Below are 25,708 nucleotides of genomic sequence, written 5' to 3'. Positions count from 1 at the left end.
GCAGGTTCTTCAATTTCCATGTAGTTGTGTGGTTTTGAATGAGTTTTTTAATCGTGAGTTCTGATTTGATTGCACTGTGGTCTGAGAGACTGTCTGTGATGATTCCAGTTCTTTTACATTTGCTGAGGAGTGTTGTACTTCCAATTATGTGGTCAATTTTAGAGTAAGTGCCATGTGGCACTGAGAAGAATGTATATTCTGTTGTTTTGGGGTGGAGGGTTCTGTAGATATCTATTACGTCCACTTGATCCAGAACTCAGTTCAAGTCCTGAATATCCTTGTTAATTTTCTGTCTCTTGATCTGTCTAATATTGACAGTGGGGTGTTAAAGTCTCCCACTATTATTGTGTGGGAGTTGAAGTCTCTTTGTAGATCTCTAAGAACTTGTTTTATGAATCTGGGTGCTCCTGTATTGGGTGCACATATATTTAGGATAGTTAGTTCTTGTTGAATTGATCCCATTACCATTATGTAGCCCTTCTTTGTCTTTTTGATCATTGTTGGTTTAAAGTCTGTTTTGTCAGAGACTAGGATTGCAACCCCTGCTTTTTTCAGCTTTACATTTGCTTGGTAAATTTTCCTCCATCCCTTTATTTTGAACCTATGTGTGTTTTTGCATGTGAGATGGGTCTCTTGAATATGGCACACTAATAAGTCTCAAGGCTATCCAACTTGCCAGTCTGTGTCTTTTAACTGTGGCATTTAGCCCATTTACATTTAAGGTTAATATTGTGTGAATTTGATCCCGTCATCATGATGCTAGCTGGTTCTTTTGCACACTAGTTGATGCCGTTTCTTCATAGTGTCATTGGTCTTTATATTTTCGTGTGTTTTGCAGTGGCTAGTACCAGTTTTTCCTTTCCATATTTAGTGCTTCCTTCAGGAGCTCTTGCAAGGCAGGAATGGTGGTGCAAATTCCCTTAGTATTTGCTTGTTTGCTTGTCTGAAGAGGATTTTTTTTTTTTTAAGATAGAATTTTGCTCTTGTTGCCCAGGCTGGAGTGCAATGGTGCAATCTCAGCTCACCACCTCCGCCTCCTGGGTTCAAGCGATTCCGTTGCCTCAGCCTCCCGAGTAGCTGCACCATGCCCGGATATGAAAAGGATTTTATTTTTCCTTCACTTATGGCAAGCAAGATCTGTTTAACGAGGCACTTTCGCTATCCTTTGGTGGAGGGGGTGTACTGTGCGGGGTGGGGGTGGAGGCTGGGAAACCCACTTGTCTGGGCTGCCCGCATTCCTCAGAGCTAGCAGGAGGAAAGATTAAGTCTGCTTGTCTGTGAAGACTACAGCCACCCCTCCCGCTAGGGGCTCAGACCTAGGGGGATCAGAGTTCTGTCCCTGAGTCCCGGTATGGAGTTGGAGTTCCTGGAGGGAGGCCCTGCAGCCCCAGTGTTGGCTGCTGCCCCTGGCCCAAGGAGCTCAGATGGCTTAGACTGCAGGCAGCTGCAGCAGTGGTGATGGCTGCCCTCCCACTGTGAACTCAGCAGGCTTACTTAGGTCGATTTTAGCCCAGTGGCTGTTGGGAATCTGCATGCCTCCATTGAGACTCAAGGCCCTGGTGGCGCGGGCTCCCGAGTGGGATTTTCCGATTTGTGGGTTGCAGTTTTCTGGAAAAAAACATGGTTTCTCAGGCTCGCTAGCATCCTCACCCACTGCTTCCCTTGGCTGGGGGTGGGGGCTCGCCCGACCCACGTGGCCCTCAGGTGGGTCGCTGCACCATACTGTCCTTCCTTCCTCTCCGTGGGTCACGGCCAGCTGCCTAGTCAGTCCTAATGACAGAACCTGGATACCTCAGTTGCCGGGGCAGAATTCGCATGCTGTTTCGGATCTTTTCGATGGGAGCCTCCGATTGCCGCTGCTTCTATTCAGCCATCTTGACCCCACCCCCAAAGCATTTATTTTCCTCTTTTTTTGTTCTATCCAGGTGTGTGTCATGATTAGTTTTTGTCATTAAAAAATTGAATCATGTCCTGAGCTGCCAATGTGTCTTCTTTTTCTCAAGAGTTCAGCAACCCCCTCACCCCCATGTTCCAAGACAGAGGGATATATATTTAATGATGACCTCCTGGCCCGGCGCAGTGGCTCAGGTCTGTAATCCCAGCCCTGTGGGAAGCCGAGGCAGGTGGATGACTTGAAGCCAGGAGTTTGAGACCAGCCTGGCCAACATGGCGAAACCCTGTCTCTGCTAAAAATACAAAAATTAGCCGGGCGTGATGACGCACACCTGTAATCCCAGCTACCCGGGAGGCTGAGGCAGGAGAATTGCCTGAACCTGAGAGGCAGAGGTTGCAGTGAGCCGAGATCTAGCCGCTGCACTCCAGTCTGGGTGACAGAGTGAGACTCTGTCTCAAAATAAAACAAAACAAACAAAAATTATGACCTCATGGCAACGTTTCCAATTCTAATTTACTAATACAGATTTTTTTCCTTAACTTGCTTAATTTTATAGTTGTATACCCTTTTCTCTTACACTGTAAAGCTTAATTTCTTTTTCTTTTTTTTTTTACTTTTTAAGAAATTAATTTGAGTTCAAATATTTTTGAAATATGAAAATTGGTTGTATTTTTTAAAGCTATAATTCTTGTAGACATTCTGTGGTTAAAAATTTGATTGTGCTTATTAAAAATGGTCATCTATGTTTTGCACTTCAGCTACGTGAAAATAAAGTTTCTTTGGGAAGGTGATATTTGGCTTCCTGATTACGGGAAGGAGTTGGTTATCTCAGGTGGAGCAGGAAAGCCTGGTTGATTCTCACACCAGGACGGGACTGTGACTTCCCAGGATGGAGGGAGGAGACCATTGCTCCACCAAACTTTGAGTTACTGACAGCAAAACCCTCCCACCATACTGGGTGCATCTTGTGTACACTTGGCTGACATACACTTCTGATTTACAGCAGAAGGTTCAGAGGCGAATTCAGTTCTCCTTTGGCATGCCACTGGATAACAAGATAGTGAGAGGGGCAGTGTGTACAAGCTGTGGACACGGGCATTTCCTCTCTGTTGCAGCAAGGCGGAGGAAAGCCCAGGGAGAGTAAAACGCTAGAATCTTCCTAATAGCTTTGCCCTACACCACGGTCTAAATGATTATGGCCAAGTGGCTACATAGTATTTTATTTTTCTAGAATTAGATCCAGCTGTGAGAAAGCCAGGTTCAAATTTAAATCCTTTAATTAATAACCTGTCCCAGAATTACTAACGGTGAGACTTAAACAAATTTTGATTTGTGAAGAAAACATGAAAAAAGTCCAAAAGAAACTCCCTCAGAGGGCCCAAGTGTCAACGGTTCCCCTGTGGAGCAGCTCATCCATTTCTCAAGTGGGGGTCCTCCGGCAGGCGGCTTCCTCTGTGGCGCCAGGCGGGTCCAGAGTGGACCGGCTCCTTTAGAAGTCGGGCAGGCCAGGCAGAGGGAAGAGAGAGGCGAAGCTCTCAACCTCCTCCCGGAGAGCCTGCACGGCCCCCTGGTACTTATCCCCTGCCAGTCTCCCCTTGAACTCCTTCAGGGTGGCTCTGACACCAATGCCGCTCTGGATCTGCAGGGTCAGCTCTATCCCTCTGTGAATAAACTGGGCTGCTTTTTGGAAGTCTTTTGCCAAAAGTCCGCGAGACGTCAGTGCTGGGGTCCCCAGCTGCAGTCCACTGGGCCGCAGAGCACTTCTGTCACCTGGGCAGGTGTTCTTGTTGCAGGCAATAGAACAGGCTTCTAGCACCTTCTCAGCCCTTCCACCGTCTGTGCCTTTGGAACGGAGATCTACGAGGATCAGATGGTTGTCAGAACCACCTGTGACTATTTTGTAGCCCAGCTCCATCAGGGCCTCAGACAGAGCCCTGCAGTTGGCCACCACCTGGTGCTGATAAACTTTAAATTCCAGAGTCATCGCTTGCTTCAGGGCCACAGCAACCCCAGCAATGGCGTCGTTTTGGGGACCTCCCTGCAGGCCAGGGAACACAGCAGAATTGATAAGAGACTCCAGGTTGTACAGAATCTCTTTGCCAGTCTTGGGATCCACACTTTTCACTCCTTTCCTGTAGAAGATCATGCCAGCTCGGCAGCCTCGCAGGGTCTTGTGAGTAGCTTGATTTCTAATTACGTGAACATATTTTATAATTTGCTTTATCTTTCAATATATAGAACATTGTTTCAAAATTGCCATGCCAGGTTTCCTACCAGTAACAAATCTATTGAGTGAAGTTGAAGGTGTATTGCCTTATTTCATCTTTAGGCTACATCCTTGGGACGAAATGTCAGAGCCCCTACCTCCCTGTTTTTTTTTCAAAATGACTTGGGATAATCATTTCTCTTTGTGGTTAGTTCACCAATTTGACATAATTAGATGCATTCACTTTACTTTGTTTTCAATTGTAGGATGTGCTTTTTAACTGTGATTGATCTTGTGAATATATAAAATTTTTACATATGTTAAAAATCAGAAATATAGTAAAAGGTATCCTCAGAAAAGTCTTACTTTCATCCTTATCTTCTACACTTCAATCTCCACATCCTTTTTTGTAAGAATTTTTAGTTTGGATTATTTGTCTAACATTTGCTTTTTGTCCCCTTCAAAATTGGGCAAATAATATAGATTCTTCTTTTCTTTTCTTTCTTACACCAACAAAATGGCATGATATACATTGCTTTGCACCTTTGGCAAGGATGTAAAGCTTACTTTTTTTTTTCTTCTTAATTTTATTTGGAGCATTTCAATCATATATAGAAGTATATATGACCTCTTCATGGGACTCATGGAAGAGTTGGCTCGGTTACTCAACCCACAACTCTCAACCCCAGGGCAGCCCCCCACACTGTAGGGACATATTATATGCTCTCCAAGTGGTTCCTTGGAGCCCTCTCACTAGGCTTGGAATGGGAGTACCGGTTTATGCCTTTTATGTAAGTGAGAGGTATAGAAATGTCTGCACAGAGCTTATTCTGAATTGTAGAGATGGCCTGTTTCACAGCTGTCTCTGCTGTCTGATGGCTCTTGGCTTTGTCCTCAGCAGAGTTGTCCATTTTAACATCCTCTTACATACGCAACCACCCATTTGGGCAATTCAAATCTTGTTTGAGTTGAATGAAGGGATATCTTTATTTTTCACAGTGGCACACAAACGTGGCCAAATCTGAAGACTGATAAATGTTACATTTTCTTAAATATTGCGTTCTTCAACTTCTGGTTTGTGAATCCTATGAATTTGCAAATAAAGCACTTAGCATGCATTAAAGTATCTGTTAGGTGGTTTGACACTTCATTTTGCAATCCAGCCAGCTTTTCTCTTTCAAGGGAGCCCAGAACCTGGCTGCAGTGTGTTCAGGCTTGTAGAAACTTCAGTTCTCCCATCATGTGCCTTATTCTTACATATTGAGTTTCTGATCTCAGTTTGAGAGCATTTTATATTTGATGGAGAGGAGCACTTTCATATTTTGCCTTCTTGCATCTAAATATAAATAAAATATTTATATTTAAATAAAAAATATTTAAATAAGATTACAATTACTTTCTGCAAAAATGCCTCCCAAATGCATTGGTTACTGTTGTTTCTAGATAATTTGTGAGGTCTCCACATGGACAGGTCAAGTCACTGGTTAGTTTTACATTCTTGTGGTATAAAGTTTAGTTTCCACAGTATATTTCTACAAGGGCTTATCAGCATTATCATCAGCTTTCTTTTCCATTCATAGAAACACTCTGAAATGTGCATTTTCTGTAATGAGAATTAGTGGTTGCTTAGAAAATTTTTGCCTTCAGGCAAAAGCTTTTAACAGATAACCCATATGGCAAGAAAGTGCATAAAAAGAGAACTGGATTAGGACTCAAGAGACCTGAACTAAAGTTAAAGAATGCTTGTAAGAAACTATAAAGCAATGCTGTTATTCTAATTTTTAATGTTATTTTAATAGTTTAAAATCTTTTCTGCATAAGCATATTCTTTTCCAGAGTGCTCCAATATATGTATTATTGATAATTAATACAAAGAAATAATCCCATAATTTGCCTAAGGCTTTGTAGTTTTCAAAGTACTTTCATAGATATAAAAGCCCAGAAAGTTAAAAAGTCTAATATTTTTTAAGAGAAAAAATGTTTATAGATTATATCAACTTAGTTGAACATTCTCCTTTTTTAAAGAATGAAAAAAAGAGCTAGTCATGGTGGCACTCTTCTTAATCTCAGCTACTCAGGAGGCTGAGACAGGAAGATTGCTTGAGCCCAGGAGTTCAAGACAGACTAGCCCAGGCAATATACCAAGACCTCATTTTAAAAAAAATGTCCAATACAACATTATAGAGATATACAACATAAAAGTGAAAATTATCTGTAGCTACTTTATTAACCATTGCTTATCATTTGGTATTAATTTCCACAGTATTTATTTTTCCAAACATGTGTTTGTAGTGTTTTTCTCTTTTTTAAGCTAAGAAAGAACCATATTATCCAAGCTGTTTTATACCTTTTGTTCCATATATCAATTGGTTTTGAATGTCTTCCCATGTTTACATTATGTCAAATTGACTTCATCTTGTAAATTCCTGTACAATATGTCATTCAGTCAATCCTTTATTGATAGACTTTTAGATTGTTCCCAATATGTCCATAATATGAGTAATGCTGTAAGAATATTATCAGACACATATCTTTGGATCTTCTGCATGTACATCTGAAAAATAAATTTCTGTTTAGCATAGCCATGTCAAAAACTAAGAACATTTTCAAATTTGGGATGCATTTCCAAATTGTCTTCCAAAAAAGGCTGTATCAATTTTCCTTTCACCAACAGTGAATAAAGAGAGTTAGACAAACTAATGTTCTTATCATCTATTTCCACATGGGTAAAATGAGTGGGCTGGACTCTATGCATTTATATTCTAATTGCTTGATTGTCTCCTAAGGGCAGGTACTACAATTTGCTTGACACTAAATTCTTAGTGGGCAGAACATTGCTGGGCACATAGTAGGTCACCAATAAATATCTGCTAAACGAACTGATCTGTAGATTACTCCCAATCTCATGTTTTATGCGTAAATGGTAATGGTAATGTCAATGATATATTTTAGTGTTCTTTCATGGATGGCTAAATCTGAAGTAGCATGAACTGCTGGCAATTGGTAATCAGGATGGCTCCTAATTTTCTAAAGTTCTTATTTAGTCTTTTTCAATTTGATAATATAGTAGGTCAAAAATAAAACTGTGCCCCAATTCTTTCATAGGGGTAGGCAAATGATCAAGAAACTCCTTTTCTGCACTATAGTGAAGAGGTAAATAAATTCCATATTCCGGAAGATCTTCAGGCTGCTGCACCTCCATCTCACAAAAAATTTTTCCAGGCACTTTTACAATTTTTTTTTTTTTTTTTTTTGAGGCAGGGTTTCACTCTGTTGCCCAGGCTGGAGTGCAGTGGCATGATCACGGCTCACTGTCGCCTTAACTTCCTGAGCTCAGGTGATTCTCCCACTTCAGCTTCCTGAGTAGCTGGGCCCACAGGCATGCACCACCAAGCCTGGTTAATTTTTGTACTTTTTGTAGAGATGGGGTTTCACCATGTTGCTCACGCTGGTCTTGAACTTCTGGTTTCAAGCGATCCTCCCGTCTTGGCTTCCCAAAGTGTTGGGATTATAGGCGTGAGCCACAGCACCTGGCCACTTATTAAAAAGATTTTAATAGAACGTCCACCGTTCTTACTGACAGTTTTAGGTTTTCATACCTATTCCTCTCCAAAATAACTATGTCTTGGCTTTTCACGGGAATTTCTAAGAGTATATGGTAGAAATAAGCCAGCAACGATATTTTCTTAGCTGAACATGGGAAAAATTGTAAGAAGGGAAGGTTGTGCTGGAATTGCTAGGTCAGATCGGTAATGGTAAAAAGATCTTATGACTTGGAGCTCAATATAGAGTATTTTCTTCCACTTTCAACTTTTCTATTACCAGAAGTTAAAATACAGTATGTTGGAAAATGTGTGACATCGGGATCAGGTAGGCTTGGGTTCAAAATGTTGGTTCTGCCACTGATCAGTTCTGAGTCAGAGTATGTCCATTTCCTCCCCTATAAAATGGAGAAAATTATGATATCTACTAATGAAGATTTTAATGAAAATTGATCCAGTTACTCCTTGAGATCTCAATGTAGTCATCATCTCCTCTAAGAAAGTATTCTTGACTCGCTTCTCTCACAAGGTAAAGTAAAATATCTTTTGTCTGTGCAAATTGCCACCACTCCCCACCTACTTGCCACTCCACATCAGAATTCTATGCTATCACTGCATTTCTTATTGTATTAAAATTGCATCTGTATATGCCTGTCACTCCCACTAGACTGTGAGAAATTTATAACTCATATCTCTAACACTTAATAGGGAATCTGCCTATCAAAAGTATAGTCTTAGTAAATGTTTGTTGAGTGAATGAATGACATATTTCAAGTACTTGCACCATACTTAAAACACTGGAAACATCAAATAATTTTTTGACTTCTATCATAAATAGGGGCCTGAAAGTTTTATTAAAAACGTTCAACTCTTGCCCATGATGCTGTAACTAAGAATTATAAGGTTAGGACTGTTTTTCTGACTCATTCTAGGTAATTAGATACACTGATGGGCATGGTTCATGGAAGGTTAAGATTTAACAAACTTGATGAATAACAGGATGAAAATTTCTTTGAACCTTTAGCCATAGCCTATGCACATGCATCCAGAAGGAAAATTAATTGTTTGGCCCTTTGTTCATATTTTTTGTAAATAAATAACTTGGCAGTGTTGATTTAGATCATCAAAGCAATGTATTGGCGATCTTTTTCATTTGTCTCAGCTGCCTTTTTTCATTGCATTACCAACGATGTTAATTCTGTGCTTAATTATGCTTAACGTAGTTTATAGGCAATCCAGTGTTTATCAGTTGGACATAGCAAAAATTCTGTTGTTTTCTTTCCATCTTCCTTCTGCTTATCATTTGTTGATGTTTGAAAGCAGCTGGAGTTGTTCCATGTGAATGGAAACAATTATAAGGCTGTACAATCTTCTCTTGAGAGAAATGCATTTCTCTCTAGAAACCATCTTATCAATAAAATCTTTGCTTTTTAAAGAATTGATGTATATTCTCTTGCAAACTTTTAACCAGATCTTTGCTGTCCTCTCAGATCAAAAGAAATCTCCACTCAGATTATAAAAGAAAAAAAACCTCTCCACTACTCAGGATTTTCCAAAAGCCTATGTATTTCATCCATTGAACCTCTATCTATCCAAATTGACTACTATAGCCAGTCAGAGGTGTATTGATGTTTTAAGGAAATGATAAATGTTTGGGATGAGGGATATGCTAATTATCCTGATCTGATCACTATACATCATATGTATCAAAATATCACTGTGTATAATTATTGTCCATTTAAAAAAATTAAAAAAAATTCTTTTATTTATTTTTACTTTTTTTTTTAATGGAACATTTCATGAATCTGCATGCCATCCTTGTGTAGGGGCCATGATAATCTCTGTATTGTTCTGAGAGTGACAGAAGGCAGCCAAATGCCCAAGCAGAAAGGGGAGGGTCCCCAGTGAAACCCCACCTCTAAGCAGAAGACAGTTTAAAGCCTGAAAGCTAACAGTTAAATCCTCAGACCGGATTGAGAACTTGTCTTCCTGTTTGGCATGCTTTCCTCTGACTGATCCCCATCCTTCACCTATTTCACGTATATCTACCCTTTCCTAATTGGTTTTCTACACTGTCATGCCCATCATTGAGTGTTGTCTTTGCTTTAACCTTTTTTGCATACTCACAAGCCAATCAGCATGTACTTCCCATCTTGTGCCTATAAAGACCCCAGATTCAGTTGGTAGAGGAGAAGACAGCCTGACTTCAGGGAAGAGACAGCCTAACTTTGGGAAAGATGACCTGCCCTTTTCATCCCCTCTCCAGCTCCCCTCTCTGCTGAGAGCTCTTTTCATTGCTCAGTAAAATTCTCCACCTTCACCATCCTTTAATAATCCATATGACCTCATGCTTCTTGGACTCTGGACAAGAGCTTGGGACCCACCAAGTATGGGTACCCAGAAAGGCTGTCATACTGCCCCTTGACCCTCACCAGCAGAGGGCAGCCATCCTACGCAATGAGGCAAGGGGCCAAACGAGCTGCTAACTCACCTCTGTTGTTGGACTGTGGATGGTGGAACTAAAAGAGCACTGTAACACCTCCTCTGGAGCTTCAGGGTTGAAAGCACCTTCACCTGAGTGCCTGCATTCCCCCTGAGGCAACATGCTTAGTCTGGCCGCGGGTTCCACACGGAGCTTGCTCCTGTGTCAGCACCCAGAGCAGCTGGCCAGATCCCACACTCACTCACTCACTTATGTGCTCCCTTCTGCAAGGGGCTGAGCGTGGTGGGCGAAGTAGAGGGGAAAGTCCCTGTTGTGAGTCCAGGGAAGGGGCAAGAAAAATCCTGCATCAGTTCCAAGTTTAGTATACGTGCTGCCGAAATGAGCAAGAGGAAAAGTTGTTTAAAAAGCTCATGTTAATATAATGATTAGATATTTGTATCTTAGGTTCTCATATTTTCTTCTTTCTTTTTTTTTTCAGATAGAGTTTCACTTTGTCGCCCAGGCTAGAGTGCAGTGGTGTGATCTTGGCTCACTGTAACCTCTGCCTTCTGAGTTCAAGTAATTCTCCTGCCTCAGCCTCCTTAGTAGCTGAGATTACAGGCGCCTGCCACCATGCCTAGCCAATTTTTGTATTTTTAGTAAAGCTGGGGTTTCACCATGTAGGCCGCTGGTCTTAAACTCCTGACCTCAGGTTATCTGCCTGCCTCAGCCTCCAAAAGTGCTGGGATTACAGGGATGAGCCACCGCACCCAGCCAGGTTCTTATATTTTCAATTATTACACGTATCTTAGAATTTGAAAAGGAAGTAACTTTTGTTTAATATTTACTTTATTATTTGACTTTTTATTGTCATTTTTATTTTAAATTCAGGCGGTATATGTGCAGGTTTGTTACAGGATATATTGTGGAGTGCTGAGGTTTGGTCTTTTATTGATTCCATCACCTAGATCTCTTAGTGATGCATAGTGATAGTGAACATAGAACCCAATAGGAAGTTTTTCAGCCCTCCCCACTCCTCCTTTTGGAGTCTTCATTGTTTATTGTTCCTATCTTTATTCTGTGTGAACTCAAGATTTAGCTCCCACTTATAAGTAAGAACACGTGATATTTGGTTTTCTGTTTCTGCATTAGTTCGCTTAGGATAATGGCCTCCAGCTGCATCCATGTTGCTGCAAAGGACATTATTTAATTTTTCTATGGCTGTATAGTAGTCCATGGAGTATATGTACCACATTTTTAAAATCCAATCCTAGGTTAATTCCGTGTCCTTGCTATTGCAAATCGTGCTGTAATGAACGTATGAGAGTATTTGTCTTTTGGGTAGAATGATTTATCTTCCTTTGGTATATACCCAGTAATGGGATTGCTGAGTCGAATGGTAGTTCTATTTTTAGTTCTTTGGGAAATCTCCAGACTGCTTTCCAGAGTGGCTGAATTAATTTACATTCCCACTAAGCATTCCCTTTTCTCCACAACCTTGTCAACATCTGTTGTTTTTGGACTTTTTTTTTTTTTTTTCTCTGTACAGAGTGATGACTTTTTAATAATAGCCCTTCTGACTGGTGTAAGATAGTATGTCATTGTGGTTTTAATTTGCATCTCTCTATTATTAGTGATGATAAGCATGTTTTCATGTTTGTTGGCTGCTAGTTGTCTTTTTTTGAGAAGTGTTTGTTTATGTCCTTTGCCCATGTTTTAATGGGGTTGTTTGCTTTTTTCTTGTTGATTCATTTAAGTTCCTTATAGATTCTGAATATTAGATCATATTTGGATGCATATTTTGCAAATATTTTCTTCCATTCCTTAAATTGTCTGTTTGTTCTGTTGATCACTTCTTTTTGCTGTGCAGAAGCTCTTTAGTTTAATTAAGTCCCATTTGTCTATTTTTGATTTTGATGCATTTGCTTTTGGGGTCCTCCTCATGAATTTTTTGCCTAGGCCAGTGTCTAGAAGAATATTTCCTATATTTTCTTCTAGAATTTTTGTAGTTTGAGGTATTACATTTAGGTCATTAATGCATCTGGAGTTAATTTTTGTATATAGTAATAGATATGGGTCCAATTTCATTCTTCTGCATGTGGTTAACCAATTTTCCCAACAACATTTATTGAATAAAGTGTGCTTTCCCCATTGTTCATTTTTGTTGACTTTGTTGAAGATGAGCTGGCTGTAGGTGTGCAGCTTTATTTCAGGGGTCTCTAAAATGTTTCATTGGTCTATGAGCTTTTGGTTAGTATTCACTTTAAAAGGATCATTTCAGTGGGCTTGACCATAAGAGATAAATTCATTTTTAAAAATTTTTATTTTTTTCAGAGTAGGATCAAAACTACAATTAGAATATAAGTGTAAGTATTGAAAAGCAATGTAGTTATGTGATTTTCTTTCTAAGAGTTCTAAGATCAAAATATTTAAGAAAAACATTTTTGGTGGCTATCATGAGTTTTTAAAGATTAATGTAATTTCTGAGAGTATTTTTGCAGGTAAAATTTAGGTCATTATACAACATATGAGTTATGCTCTAAAATTAATAGTTATATTTATCAAGTGACTATTCTGTGTCAGTTGTTTTACATACATTACAATGATCTCGTTTAGTCCTTAGAGAAAAAGCAAACGGGTGTGTGCAGTGGTTCATGCCTGTAATCCCAGCACTTTGGAAGGCCGAAGTAGGTGGGTTGCTTGAACTCAGGAGCTTGAGACCAGCATGGGCAACATGATGAAACCCCATCACTACCAAAAATACAAAAAATTAGCCAGGCGTGGTGGCATGTGCCTGTGTTCCCAGCTACTCAGGAGGCTGAGGTGGGAGGATTCCCTGAGCCCAGGAGGCGGAGGTTGCAGTGAGCCAAGATTGTGCCACTGCATTCCAGCCTGGGTGACAGTGAGATACCATCTCGGAAAAAAAAAAAAAAAGAAAGAAAAAGAATAAAAAAGATGAGGGCCCGAAAGTTTATAGTTTTGTTTAGATTTAGTAGGTGGAAGGTGCAGGATTGGAGGCCATGAAAAAATGCTCATCACTGGTCATCATGCCACATTTTAAAGGATGCAAAATCTCTAACCAGAAGGTTATAACCAGAAGTTTATAAAATCTGTCCTCTAACCCCTTAACACCACCTCCCCCAAGTCCTTAAAAATGGTCCAGTCCTCAAAAACTGGATTCTTTTAATTTCTCTAGAGTTAAAATTGCTTTTTTTCTGTGTAGACAAAGGAAGCAGGATCAGGAGGGAGGACCAGATGAGAAGAGAGTTTGGGCACTTATTTGTTACCACTTTGAGCAACATGCTTTGAACTCTCTGAATCCTCAGTTGCTCATCTGTAGAGTGTGTATTTAATGGTATGCAGGCTCACAGAATCTGTGGCAAGGCCTAAATGAGGTAACACATATGGAACCCTTAGCAGACTCCCTGGCATGTAGTAAGGGTTCAATAAATGACAGTTATTACTACTCTTCAGGGTCTGGGGCTCCTCCTTGAAATAATTTCTAATAATAACAATAATGATATGCTTAATATTTATTGAGCACTGACTACATATCAGAGGCTTTTTTAAACACTTTCTTTTTTTTTGAACTAGAAATCAACGTATTATTTATTTATTTATTTTTTATTATTATAGTTTAAGTTGTAGGATGCATGTGCACAAAGTGCAGGTTGTAGGATGCATGTGCACAAAGTGCAGGTTTGTTCCATAGATATACATGTGCCATGTTGGTTTGCTGCACCCATCACCTAGTCATTTACATTAGGTGTTTCTCCTAATGCTGTCCCTCACCCTGCCCCCAACCCCATGACAGTCTCCCATGTGTGATGCTCCTTGCCCTGCGTCCAAGTGTTCCTATTCTTCAATTCCCGCCTATGAGTGAGAACATGCAGTGTTTGGTTTTCTGTCCTTGTGATAGTTTGTTCAGAATGATGGTTTCCAGCTTCATCCATATCTCTGCAAAGGACATGAACTCATCCTTTTTTTATGGCTGTATTGCATTCCATGGTATATATGTGCCACATTTTCTCAATCCAGTCTATCATTGATGGACATTTGGGTTGATTCCAAGTTTTTGCTATTGTGAATAGCACCACAATAAACATACATGTGCATGTGTCTTTATAGGATTTTATTTCTCCTTCACTTATGAAGCTTAGTTTGGCTGGATGTGAAATTCTGGGTTGAAAATTCTTTTCTTTAAGAATGTTGATGGCCGGGCGCGGTGGCTCAAGCCTGTAATCCCAGCACTTTGGGAGGCCGAGACGGGCGGATCACGAGGTCAGGAGATCGAGACCATCCTGGCTAACACGGTGAAACCCCGTCTCTATTAAGAAATACAAAAAACTAGCCGGGCGAGGTGGCGGGCGCCTGTAGTCCCAGCTACTCGGGAGGCTGAGGCCGGAGAATGGCGTGAACCCGGGAGGCGGAGCTTGCAGTGAGCTGAGATCCGGCCACTGCAGTCCAGCCTGGGTGACAGAGCGAGACTCCGTCTCAAAAAAAAAAAAAAAAAAAAGAATGTTGAATATTGGCCCCCACTCTCTTCCGGCTTGTAGAGTTTCTGCTGAGAGATCCGCTGTTGGTCTGATGGGCTTCCCTTTGTGGGTAACCCAACCTTTCTCTCTGGCTGCCCTTGACATTTTTTCCTTCATTTCAACCTTGGTCAATCTGACGGGTTGCTCTTCTCTAGGAGTATCTTTATGGTGTTCTCTGCATTTCCTGAATTTGAATGTTGGCCTGCCTTGCAAGGTTGGAGAAGTTCTCCTGGATAATATCCTGAAGAGTGTTTTCCAACTTGGTTCCATTCTCCCCATCACTTTCAGGTATACCAATCAAATGTAGATTTGGTCTTTTCACATAGTCCCATATTTCTTGGAGGCTTTGTTCATTTATTTTTACTCTTTTTTCTCTAAACTTGTCTCCTCGTTTTATTTCATTCATTTGATCTTCAATCACCGATACCCTTTCTTCCACTTGATCAAATCGGCTATTGAATTTTGTGCATGTGTCACATAGTTCTCGTGCCATGGTTTTCAGCTCCATCAGGTCATTTAAGGTGTTCTCTACACTGTTTATTCTAGTTAGCCATTTGTCTAATCTTTCTTCAAGGTTTTCGGCTTCTTTGTGATGGGTTCAAACATCCTCCTTTAGCTCGGAGAAGTTTATTACTACCAACCTTCTGAAGCCTACTTTTGTCAGCTTGTCAAAGTCATTCTCCATCCAGCTTTGTTCTGTTGCTGGTGAGGAGCTGCGATCCTTTGGAGGAAAAGAGGTGTTCTGGTTTTTAGAATTTTTAGCTTTTCTGCTCTGGTTTCTCCCCACCTTTGTGGTTTTATCTACCTTTGGTCTTTGATGCTGGTGACCTACAGGTGGGGTTTTGGTGTGGATGTCCTTTTTGTTGTTGTTGATTCTATTCCTTTCTGTTTGTTAGTTTTCCTTCTAAGAGTCAGGTCTCTCAGCTGCAGGTCTGTTGGAGTTTGCTGGAGGTTCACTCTAGACCCCTGTTTGCCTGAGTTTCACCAGCAGAGGCTGCAGAACAGTAAAGATTGCAGAACAGCAAATATTGCTGCCTGATCCTTCCTCTGGAAGCTTCATCCCAGAGGGTTACCTGCCTGTATGAGGTGTCAAGTCAGCCCCTACTGGGATGTGTCTCCCAGTTAGGCTACATGGGGATCAGGGACCCACTTGAGGATGCAGTCTGTTCATTCCCAGACCTCAAACGCCATACTGGGAGAACCACTGCTCTCTTCAGAGCTGTCAGACAGGGATGTTTAAGTCTGCAGAAGTTTCTGCTGCCTTTTGCTCAGCTATGCCCTGTCCCCAGAGGTGGGGTCTACAGAGGTAGCAGGCCTTGCAGAGCTGTGGTGGGCTCCACCCAATTTGAGCTTTACCAGCTGCTTTGTTTACCTATTCAAGTCTCAGCAATTGCAGAAGCCCCTCCCCATGCCAGGCTGCTGTCTCGCAGGTTGATCTCAGACTGCTGTGCTGGCAGTGAGCAAGACTCCGTGGGTGTGGGACCCGCTGAGCCAGGCACAGGATATAATCTCCTGGTGTGCCATTTGCTAAGACTGTTGGAAAAGCACAGTATTTGGGCGGGAGTGTCCTGATTTTCCAGGTGCTGTCTGTCATGGTCCCCTTGGCTAAGAAAGTGCAATCCCCCGACCCCTTGCACTTCCCTGGTGAGGCGATGCCCCGTCCTGCTTCAGCTAGCCCTCCATGGGCTGCACCCACTGTCCAACCAGTCCCAGTGAGATGAACCAGGTACCTCAGTTGGAAATGCAGAAGTCATCATCTTCTGCATCGATCATGCTGGGAGCTGCAGACCGGAGCTCTTCCTATTAGGCCATCTCCAATTGTTTTGAAATGGAAGCATATGGTTGGGCTGGTTGTTGAGTCTCAAATAAATAGCTTCTTTTAGCCCAAACACTTTCTTAAAAAATTTTATATTTTTTGAGACAGAATCTTGCTCTGTCACCCAGGCTGGCGTGCAGTGATGTAATTGCGACTCACTGCCACCTCCACCTCCTGAGTTCAAGAGATTCTCCTGCCTTAGCCTCTTGAGTAGCTGGGACCACAGGTGTGTGCCACCTCATTCAGCTAATCTTTGTGTTTTTAGTAAAGACGGAGTTTTGCCATGTTGGCCAGGCTGGTCTCAAACTCCTGGCCTCATGTGATCTGCCTGCCTCGGCCTCCCAAAGTGCTGCAATTACAGGCATGAGCCACTATGCCTGGTGTCTTCCAAACACTTTAAATGCACGTGTTTGCTTAATCCTTGAAACAACCCAAGGGATAGTTGTTTTTATCATCTCTCTTTTATAAGTGACAAGATTGATATCCCAGATATGCTTCCCCAAGAGCATCTCTTTACTAAGTAGAAAAGATGAGATTCAAGCTCAGGAAGTTGGGCTTTGAAACACATGCTTTTACCCTTTCCATTGTCCCAACACTGTTTTAGCCTTCCCTGAAACACTTTTGCCCTTTTTAAAAAAATTTTCTTTTCCGTGAACTCTGCAGAGAAGAATTTTGTCCTTCTTTGGCATCCATTCAGCACCAACCCCATTGCCGGACTCAATATTGACTGCAGAGAACACCTGATCATTTAATGATTATTCGATGTGATAATTGGTTGGTTGATTAATAATTTCCAATATAGTGAGTGATCAACAAACATTTGATAAGCAGTTATGAGGTGCTAGCCATTTGGTCCAGCATTGCAGCAACAAAGATTAAGGTTAACCAACAATTACAGTACCTTGTGATGAGCCCATAGACAGATGTGTTCTGAAGGCAATATGAGTACTTAACTATGTCTCTGGAAGGAGACTGCCAGGGACTAGTACCAAAGTTAGTCTCTGTTTATACTTGCCTTTTCTCTGATGGCTGGACAGATGCAGAACATGCGAGGTAATGGTAATCAGGAAATAAGCAGCTACTGTGAAAGCCAAGCAGGTAGAAAGCACTCTGCAAAGATGAGCTGGAACATAGTATAGGGATCCCCAGGAACTGTTGAGGACATGGCAGGCCTATCAGGCCAACCTGAGGTATAAAGATTCTAAAAAGATTTTAATTTAAGCCACCTGAGGTGGTCTTACAATTTGTTTATTTTTTTCTTTATTCAACAAGTACTTATTAAATATCTACCATATTCCAGCCCCAGCCAAATACTGTGCTAGGGATACAATGATAACCAAAAAATAAACACGAACCCATCTCCAATGGATTTTAGTCTGGCCAAAAGATATTAATCAAATAATTATGTAACAGTGAATGCCAAGTCTCAATAACAATTTGAAACTAAGAACAGTTTCTTTACTCATTCAGTATGCAAAAGATGTGAATTCATGTATTGCTAATATTTATGCACCAGTCTCCATCCAAGGTGCCCAGTGTACAAAGACTTAGAACATGGATTGTTATGTTAAGGCAGTTCTTCCCTATCTTTTTCAAATCACAGCATGCTTAGCAGATGTGTTTTTGCACAGTGGGATGAATGGATGAATTTACTTGTGGTCAGCGGCCTCTGATTCACTGTCTGGCTACCCCAGGAGCTGAGAATAAATAAGAGAAATCAATATCCTTCCATGCGTACATTCAATTGTAGCTCATTAGTTAAGGGTCCCTTAATGTGTCCCATCATCTAGTGGGAGGAGGAAGATATACAGAGGAATCACTATGGAGTAAGTAAATGCTATAGCAGATATACCAACAAAATACTGTGACGACACAAAGGAGGGAGAAATGATCCCTAACTTGGAGATGTCAAGAAAGTCTTCAGAGAAGAAGGGACATTGAAGCTGGATTCTGATAGTTTTTGTCAGTCACAGAGGATCAAAAGGCATTCCAGGGCAAGAGACCTGCATGCACAAAGATGTGGAGTTATAAAAGCCATTATATGTTCGAGCAGCTGCTATGCTCTGTAAATGCAGTATCGGAGGAATGGAATGTGATAGGAAGAGAATGGTAACAAGATATAGATAGAATCCATATTTTGAAGCTCCTTTTATACATATGTTTTTAAAGGGCTTCGTCTTCTCTTTCCTAATGTCTCTTTCACTTATTCATTCATTTCTTTTCTTTAGACAAATATTTATCGAGTGACTGTTATGTGCTGAACACTGTTCTTGGAGCTAACATTAAAATAAATACCTTGAAAAACATTAGCACACTATTTTGTGATATTATCCAGCAAGAAATAAGGTGAGTCTTAAGGAGTATATTACTGGTCCAAGATCACATGGACCGCTGGTTGGAAGTCATTGTTCTGAAGTTCAGGTTCTTTGACGTCCAGTGCTTTATTGACTCACGTGTCGGCTGCAGAAATGTGTCGCTCAAATTTCCTTTAAGAGAAGCTGCTATGAGGAGCGTAGTTGATGACAACCTCTGGATGCCACCCTTTTAGATCCACTATGGTGTTCATGAAAAAACCACACTTCCTTCCCCTGCTTTGCCCCCTGAGGAAATGACTGAGCATTGGTGAGGATAATAGTACTGGCTTATTCTAGGAATGGGGAAATTGATTCAACATTAGTAACTCTGTTAATATAATTCACCTATGAGAAGAACAAATAAGAGAAATAATATAATCACCCAATCAAGCACTGAAAAAAACTCAATCAACTAAAGACTTTATGGACACATTTTAAACTAATAGTCACTTTTTAAAAGTCAGCATTATGTTTAATTAAAACACACCGGGAACACATTAAATATGATGCTAGCTTTTAGATGGTGACTATTAGCTTAAAATGTGTCTATGTTGTTCCATTAATGTCAAGAAAAAGCCAGAGTGTCTACTATCACTACTACTTTATTAACATAGTCCTGACTATACTTGACAATGAAATTAGAAAAAAGAAGAAATGAGTTATATATATATATTTGAAAAAAGAAAGTAAAATTGTTTTTGCAAATGTTATACTTGCTTACATGGAATGCACAAAAGAATAAACTAAAAAATTGTAGCAAACAGTAAGGTAATTCATAACTACTTGAGTACAATAATAAACAGTAATCAACAGCTTTCATGGGTACAGAAAATAACCGATTAGAAGATATAATGAAAAAAATTCATCACATTTACAATAGCAACAAAAATTAATTTCTAGAAATAAATGTAACAAGAAGTGTACAAAACCTATACAAATGAATGGAAAACATATATTTTCTTAAATATACAGATTCAATATTATAAGTATGTCAGTTCTTCCTAATTTAAGTAATAAGCTTAATTCTCTTACTGTACCAATAAATGTGGTAAGAGTATTTATTGTTTGTCTATGCATTTGTTTTTGGAAGTGGAAGTGTTGATTCATACAGAGAATTTTAAAACGCCAAGAAAATTCTTGAAAAAGAAGAGTAGCAAGTTAATTACCCACCCAAATGTTAAAATATAGCACTACTGTAATTACATTAATATAATAACAATTACATTAATTATTGCATGAATTGACAGGCAAGTAAATGGAATAAACAAGAAAGTCTGTAAGTAGATCCAAATATGTATCAGATGTTAATATATGGCAAGAATGGGATAGAAAGTCAGGGGTTAAGCGATGTAATGGCAATACCCACAATTACTCTTGCACCAAACTAATAATAAATGGTATTGGGACAACTGGATAGCTATCTGGAAAATAAAATTAATTTTGGATCCTAACATCATTACTTATAACAAAATTCCAGATTTTTCCAAGATTTACAAAGAAAACTTAAGTATACTAGGAAAATACTATATATGTATACACACAGGTGTGTGTGTATGTGTGTGTTCATGTGTGTGTGTGTTGGGAAGGCTTTTCTAAGGTTAATCAAAAAATAGGAAATCACAAATGAAAAAGTTGATTAATTTGGCCAGTATAATTACAATAAAACTGTCATGGCATTAAAATACCTTAAGCAAGACAAATTAGGCATGACAAACAAACCAGAAAAAAACATATTCCTTTGCACCTCATGACACAGAACAAAGGATATGTTCCTCAGCATATACAAATAAATATGTAAGAAGAAGACTAACAATCCAATAAAAAACGAACACAGTATAAAACAGTTTGCATTAAAGTAAATATAGATGGGTCTGAACATAAGCAAAGGTATTTACTTTATACATAATAAAAATTAAAACTATCCTGAGGTGCCATTTTCCCTTGTCAATTTAGCAAAGAAAAAAGAATTTTGATAGTATACTGTATTGAAAGAGTATGAGGAAATAGGCATCTTAATACACTGCCTTTGGGGATATAATTTGGTGTAAGCTCTGTAAGAGGCTATCTAACAATATCTATCATAATTACAAATGCACATATTCATTGATCTTGCAATTCTACTACAGGAGTTTACCTACTTATATACTCACCACACCCTAAATGACAAACTTAAAAGTATATTCATATATATTCATATAGCATTGTTTGGAGTAGCAAAAAGATTGAAGGCAGCAGCAATATTAATATTAGAGAACTGGTTAAATAAATTATGTACAGGCATGGCATGAGAAACTATGCAAACTTCATAAAGAATAAAGCTGCTCTATATGTATTGATTTGGGACAAAATCCAATATGCAATGTTAGAAGAGTAAAGAATGTTGTATATAATACTTTTTTGTTTTACACAAACACAATTTCATATGCATAGAATATCTATAAAATGGTAAAGGTGGTTGCTTTAGGGAAGGCAGCTAGGAAACAAATGACAGGAGAGATTAGAAAACTAAATTTTGAATCTATAAATTTTTATTTTTATTTTTCACTGTGATGTATCACATATATGCAATTCTCACTACAACGCTAAGCATGCCATTCAGTTCAGCTCATATTTTCTTTGTAAAAAGACTTTCTCAATGAAGGAAGCAGTGTGTTCATTTACATCTGGCACAGCTCCTTATCCTGCCACAGATTGGTAACAGTTTGCTGACTGGCTGCTTTCAGTAGTGGTAGTGAGGCTGTTTGTGGAGCATGGAATATATGCCTATACTTATGGGACTCTGGTGATTTCACCTGTGTTTGTGATGCTGGGGTGAAAAACTAGAGTAATAGGAGTGTGAGAGTAGGAATTGTGGTGGGTGGTGGGCGCAGCTGGTAGACTTTGCGATAAGGTAAAACTTGCTAGCAACTTTTAACCTTTTTACTTAGCTTGGATGAAGAAAGGCATTCTGGATGTCACTTTGTATTCTGCAGAAGTATAAAATCATACCAGAAAGTTAACCAGACCTTAGAGTTCTCTCTGAGGAAGCAAAATGGCTAGGAAAACACAGCAGTAATTTAATGTTTATAAAGACTGGACTGAAATAACTACAGTATATCAAAAGCAAACAACTGCTGAGGAAATTGGCATATTTTAATTTGGTTCAGACTATATTTTACATGTTCTGGGTGTACTGTGATGTATGAGTTTGTATGTAGAGCTTAAATGTATAATTAATACAGCTTTGAAGCTAGTTCCAGCCACATGATTAAAATTTATCATGGTATTAGCTTTCAGACAGAGACTTTTTCACAAGTTATAGTCAATGTTATAAATTAGATCTTTTCTGATGAGCTCTGAACAAAGGACTATAATTTATCTCAATGGTATTTCATTAGAGGCATTTTAATTGCTGTGGCAGGTAAAAAGCACCATTCAATATTTTGACCAAACTTTTTTTTAATGAAATTATTTGACTCCAGTACCATTGGTTTAAAAAATATTCTGTTTTATTGAAGATGAACTATGAAGATGAACCAAAAATCTTTATTTATACATATGACTCAACCTCACCTTGAATACTAGGCAAATCTACTTGGTGGGGAGTTTATTCCATAAAGAAGACCAGGAATCTTTTAACATTTGTGAAGGGGCTGCTAGGTTGTTCCTTGCAAGTGTAAATCAAAAAGGAGAAATTCCAAATTTCTTTTTTAGTGGTCTGTAAGTGAAGACTTGGGAATTGATTGCTGGCAAATAAATTGTGGGTGTGGTACATTTCTTGCTTTCCAATTCTTTTTTTCCAATCACATAAGTAATATGTGCTTTAAAAATCAAATTATAGAAATGTGCAACTTCAAAAAAATACTTTAACAATCACTTCTCTAAGAGATAACTACTATTAACAATTTGGCATACATTCTTCCAGAAATTTTCTACAAAAAATACTTTTTTTCCCCCTTAAGACTGTGGTTCTGATGCCAACAATGTCTGAATTCTTCCTCCTCTGCCTGCTGTATTTTATCACATTTGCCCACCCCCCACAGTTTCAATTACTTTGTTGGAATGATATATTATGCAAATGTATCCAAAAGTCCCAGTTCCTGGGCCTAAGGACAGATTTCATGCCAATGCATCTGTGCCTAAGAGCAGATTTTAGATTTGTGCCTGTGCCCAAGTAAGGACTGGGTGCCAGCTTGTCAAAGCTTAGCTGAGTACAGACCGCCATGCCATGAGTTAGGCTGCTTCTGGTGGTTCCATTTCCTCCAACCCAGACGGAAGCATCTGGTTGAGTACAGTGCTGGAGGGTGGTGTCTTTATTACACTTCCCCACGTTTGGTTCAGTGGATTAAGCAAGGTTTCTTACTTCAATTTCACTCTTGTCAAAATGATTACCAAGCATATTCCATGTTGGGTTGTATGTTTCCCAGCTTCTAATGGATGATTTTTATGGTTTGGTATTTGACCACTAATTCAGTAGACACTAGTGAGAGGCTTTAAAAAATGTCTTAGAAAACAATCTTTATTTAATGTGGTAGGTCATTTGGAGTAAATACGCATGTATAGAGGGACTGAAATTAACAGTCTAAATGCCCGGCTGCATTTAGTGTGTGACTGAGTTTTAACACATCAAATAGATTTACTAAAGTCTAGTAAAAAAATTCCACGGATGTTAGAATATTAATTCCGAGAAACCCTGGGTTAGAATGCATCAGAAGCTGTTAAATATCTTATTGAATTTTGTCAACTTGCTCACTCTTCTTAATATACCATATTCAGAGTAGAAAAACAGTATGTGCATAGTCAAAGAGGCCAAATCTATGCTTCTAAAATATCTTTCAAAGCTGTCTAATGTTTCTTCTTCGGAAAGGATTGAGACAGAAAGTTTAAAAAGTCAGCTTTCAGCCAGGTGTGGTGGCTCACGCCTGTAATCCCAGCACTTTGGGAAGCCGAGGCAGGTGGATCACTTGAGATCACGAATTCGAGACCAGCCTGGCCAGCATGGTGAAATCTCGTCTCTACTACAAATACAAAAAATTAGCTGGGCGTGGTGGGGCATGCCTGTAATCCCAGCTTCTGGGGAGGCTGAGGCAGGAGAATTGCCTGAACCTGGGAGGCGGAGGTTGCAGTGAGCTGAGATCGTGCCACTACACTCCAGCCTGGGTGACAGAGCAAGACTCCGTCTCAAAAAAAAGAAAAAAAAAAGCCAGTTTTTCCTATTTTCATGTTGGGAACATCTCGGGTGTCACAGACAATGTGAAATTTGGTGTGTGTATATATATGTATACCTATAGAAAATATACGTACGTAAATATACTACCATTTATGAGAGACTTATTTTGCAACAGACACTTTGCTAAGTGTTCATGTGGATTATATTGTAAACTATAAGCACCTCTTAAGCTTATCAGTATTCACAAAGTAATGGTGAAGCTCATATAACATCCCCATTTTCAACAAGAAATAGGCAAAATAACATCTCTGTTTTTTTCAAACAGAATAGAGACAGGAAGATGACATTTTTGTGATGAATTCCTGAAAAATCTCTGTATTACTTCCAAGAGTAAACTTGCTATGAAGCTTCCAGAAGTGGAGTCTAGGTTTGTGTCTGAACCTCCTGCCTGTCATTGAAATATTTGCCTGATGACACTTTCAGGGGTCTTGAAATTTAGAGCTGGAAAGAACTTAAAAATTATTGTCCTTCTTATTTTACTAATGAGGAAATAGAAGATGAGAGTCACTTGCTCATTTGTTTATTTATTCTTTCTATTGCCAGTCACTAAAAACAGGCTACGGGCTGGATTCTTTATTGTGTCTTGTGATTAAAAGCAAGTAAGTTGACTTAGTCTAGGCCCAGAATTTTCGAGTTGTTTGTTTTAGTGGGAAAGGGCGTGGAAGAAGCACTGGATCTATTGTCATGGGATTAGTGTGAGCCCTGATTCCATTTGTGAGTAGAATCCATTAATTCACCATTAATTTTGTGAGCCCCTACTATGCATCAGGCATAAAGACACAGAGTAAATAAGGCCTCTGATCTGATCCAGTTTGCAGTACAGTGGGAGGGATGTTTGAAAAGGAAGCAAGCAAAAGAAATGAACATTCAAAATGAAATGAAAATTACAAACTGTGATAACAAACAGGGCTAAGTGAGAGAAGGCTAGAGGGTGGGTTCCAGTGAGAAGATTTCTCTGAGAAGATGTCACTGAAGAATGCAGAGACAAAAAGATAAGAAGGAACAAGACAGGACTGGAATAGGAACTGGTGTCCAGGGTGTGACTGTGAAAAGTACAGTGACCTATCGGGATAGGCAGAGCAAAAGGCCATGGCAAGGAGTTGAAATTATATATGTATTATATAATATAAAATTATATATTACATAAAATTATATATTATATATATTTACATTTGAAACAGAGTCTCTCTCTGTCACCCAGGCTGGAATGCAGTGACTTGATGATCTTGACTCACTGTAGCCCAGGTTCAAGTGATTCTCCTTCCTCGGCCTCCCAAGCAGCTGAGATTACAGGTGCCTGCAACCATGCCCAGCTAATTTTTGTATTTTTAGTGGAGATGGGGGTTTCACCATGTTGGCCAGGCTGGTCTCGATTTCCTGGCCTCAAATGTGCACCTTGATCTCCCAAAGTGCTGGGACTACAGGCATGAACCACCATGCCCTGCTTGAAATAATACTTGAAAAGCAGTGAGAAACCATTAAGAGGTGCTTAGCAATGGAAGTAACATTATGAATTTTTAAAAAGACTTCTAAAGCGACATTATAAATTTTATTTTATTTTTTAATGGAGTCTGGCTCTGTCGCCCAGTCTGGAGTGCAGTGGTGCAATCTCAGCTCACTGCAACCTCTGCCTCCTGGGTTCAAGCGATTCTCCTGCCTCAGCCTACTGAGTAGCTGGGATTACAGGTGCCCACCACCACACCCGGCTAATTTTTGTATTTTTAGTAGAG

At 39.6% G+C, this 25,708-nt stretch overlaps 2 pseudogenes across 1 annotated transcript; both read right to left on the bottom strand.

Moving 5' to 3' along the window:
* Positions 1–2,509: 2,509 nt before the first annotated feature.
* On the bottom strand, positions 2,510–5,011 carry LOC112618442 (annotated as a pseudogene). The gene is made up of 2 exons (XR_003118083.1): positions 4,875–5,011; positions 2,510–4,083 (listed from the first exon to the last, which is right to left on the bottom strand). The product of XR_003118083.1 is annotated as a serine hydroxymethyltransferase, cytosolic pseudogene (transcript).
* A 4,412-nt stretch (positions 5,012–9,423) lies between these two features.
* Positions 9,424–9,522, bottom strand: LOC112619877 (annotated as a pseudogene).
* Positions 9,523–25,708: the final 16,186 nt, after the last annotated feature.

The sequence above is a fragment of the Theropithecus gelada genome, chromosome 2 (genome assembly GCF_003255815.1).
Source record: "Theropithecus gelada isolate Dixy chromosome 2, Tgel_1.0, whole genome shotgun sequence".
NCBI classification, from domain to species: Eukaryota; Metazoa; Chordata; class Mammalia; order Primates; family Cercopithecidae; genus Theropithecus; species Theropithecus gelada.
The sequence above is the reverse complement of the archived record's forward strand: the minus strand, read 5'-3'. Positions and strand labels throughout refer to the sequence as shown.